The following is a 2,977-nucleotide window of genomic DNA, read 5'->3' as shown; positions in this document are numbered from 1 at the left end:
CCAGAGGCCAGGGGGCCAGATGCTGGCTTCCCATTTGGGAATCAAAGCTGGAGAAGTCTCAAGGCCATATTGAAGGTGCTGTGGCAGCTGGGGAGAGATACCCCATCAAGAGAAGACAGCCAAAGGGCACCTACATGTGTGTTCAAGGGGCTGGGCGGGCATGCAGTGGGCACCTAATATGGGATCAGTGACTTGGGAAGCATCCCCATGACAAAGCTGGTTACATGTTGAATTCCCTGGCAGACTGGAGGGTTACTATGGGGGCTGGGGCTGCTGCATGTCTGTGGGTTTTCTTTGAGGGCTGAGAGACCAGCTAAGATCTGGAAAGATGTTTTGCTCACTAACAAAGAAAATAGAAGTTTAAAAAAAAATAAAAAAGGAAGATTGGCTTTAACCAATTAATTTGGTAAGTCATAAAAGTTTGATTCCACCTGTTGATTCACAAGCTGGGGAGATAAATGCTTTTCAGTGCATTGTTGAGGTATAAAGGGGAGCTTGGAGAAAACTTGGTGAAACACCCCAACCCTCAAATTCATAGACCAGGGTAGGAGGTGGGGAGGCAAGAAGCCAGGATACCAGACTTATCTACACAAGAGTCTCTGAGGACATTGCAGACCATTTAGAGGATGGGGTCTCCAGGGCAGGAGTCTTGGTGGTCCTGGTAGCTGCCTGGGTGGGAGCAGATGCAAGGGGAGAGCTGAGAAGGTAGCCAAGAGGGGAAGGGAGGAGAAGGCAGTGGTGCAAGGGGCATGTGGAGAGGGACCTGTTGAGCAAAGAGGAGACAGCTGGGGATCAGGGCTGTGGGAGAGAAGGGCCAGTGGCCCTCTGTCCAGAGTAGATTAGCCCCATTCCATCCAAACAGGATCTCACATCTGACACCATCAGACAAGATGGGGTCTGATGCCTGATATCCTAGGATGTTCTTTTTTGGCTCTGTGTTTGGAAGGATTGGCCTCGAACATTCCAGGACAGAGAGGTGGCAACCACTGGGGCATTGTGAGCTCCAAGCAGCGATGGCCTCTGCCCTACCTTGTTGCTCTCACCTAGGGATAGAGGGGCCCAGACATACCAGGCAGAAATGAGACAGGTGTGTGTCTGGGGGAAGGTGCTTTGACCAGGTGTGATGTAAAGGAGAATATAGTTTTAGAGTCCACTATCAAATGGTGTACCTCCCCTAACTTATTCACAGCCAAGAAGCTGGTTGTTCGTCCAACAGATGTTATCCCAGAAACAGAGGTACAGACAGAATTATGTTGGATGCTGGCAAGGAAAGAGTCCAGGATATGTAACTGATCTAGTTACCAGAGGTCAGGGAAAGATGATCAACCAGGGGGCTTTGAGCTGGGTGTGAAGGAGTAGGAGTCAACCTTACTAGGAGAAGGGGTCAAGCAGTGAGGGCCTTATGGACAGAGGGAAGCCCATTTACCAACGCCCCAGGAGAGGAGCAGACTTTTTTTTTCTTTAAGATTTATTTATTTGAGAGAGAGAGAGAGAGAGAGAAGAGAACAGGAGTTGGGATGCGGGGAGCAGGAGGCAGAGGGAGAGAATATCAAGGAGACTCCACTGCAGGGCTCCATCTCACAACCCCGAAGTCAAGACCTGAGCAGAAACCAAGAGTTGGATGCTTAACTGAGCTACCCAAACACCCCAGAAGACCTCTTCGAGGAGCCCACAGGACCAGTATGAGTGGAGCCAGAAGCTAGATGTGTGGAGCTGGCCCAGCAGGATGCTGACCTCTCAGACCCTCTGGCTGATCGCTGTTCTGCAAGGAGCAGTCACTGCAGAGTTTTAAGAAGGGGGTGATGTGCTCAGCAGGCTATGTCTCGGGCCTGAAGTTTATATAATTTGGGGGCCACTCCCCTAAAAATCCTTCAAGTTTAGGAATGTAAAATTGCTAGCCACACCCACTGACCCTGGGGCCTGGGAAGGGGCTTTGCCCTGACCTAGGACCCCATTTCATGCCCACTACCCCTGGGAAGTAGGTGCTGCCATGACAATTACCCCTCCCAGCAGGACTAAACCAGAGGGATCAAGGACATAACCTTATTATTTGTTAGAACACATGGGCTTCCACTCTTGTGAGGCTAATTCCTAAAATATATATTTTCAGACCTCTCTCATGTCCCTAAAGCCCAAAAGTAAAGAGTTGCTTGCACTGTGAGAAAGCTGAAAGGCACAAAGGGCAGGGACAGTCACTTCTTGCCCTAGTCCCACCCTCAGAGGTCCACAAGACAGCCTCCATGTTGGGGAGACTCATGAGGCCAGCAGAGTCAGGAGTCCATCTCCCGTCTCGTAGCCCTACATGTGCATTTGAGCTGGCTCCGGGGTTACTGTCTTATCTCAGAGCTGGGATTACAGCCTTTGGCTCTGACTTCCCTGGGCTCACCACTGGTCTGCAGGGCTTGCGTGTGTGCTAATACCTTCAGTCTTGAAAAATGGAAGCTTTCATCCTTTCTCTCTTGATTTTTACTTGATCTGTCACTTCCTGAGAAGGGTGTGTTGTCAAATCCCCCATATTTACAGTTTTATTTAAATATTTTGAAGCTTCTTTTTTATTTAGGCCAATAGAGGTGGGGTTTTTTTCTTGGTGGAATGTGTATTTTACCAAAATTAAGTACACTTCTTCGTTCTTGTTAACACTTTCACCCTCAATTATATCTTCCCACATAACTTGGTTGCACTTTTTTTTTTTTGTCGACATTTGTCTATTGTATGTTTTGTATGGTTGTCTTTTTCCCATTTTTCTTTATCCCATTTTGGGTACATCTTTTGTAAATAAAGCATAGCTCGATTTTGTGTTTTAATCCAGTTTGAGAGGCCCTATCTTTTAATAGATTAATATAATCTATTTGCATTTATTCATCCATTTAATTTTTCTGCTTATTACTTTTATCCATCCTCACATTTTTCCCATCCTCACATTCCTCACTCAATGTCTTTTGTTCCGTTTTTCCTTTCTACTGCCTTGAAAGTCATA

Source organism: Neovison vison, chromosome 6 (genome assembly GCF_020171115.1).
Source record: "Neovison vison isolate M4711 chromosome 6, ASM_NN_V1, whole genome shotgun sequence".
In the NCBI taxonomy this organism is placed as follows: domain Eukaryota; kingdom Metazoa; phylum Chordata; class Mammalia; order Carnivora; family Mustelidae; genus Neogale; species Neogale vison.
Note: the sequence above shows the minus strand (reverse complement) of the source record.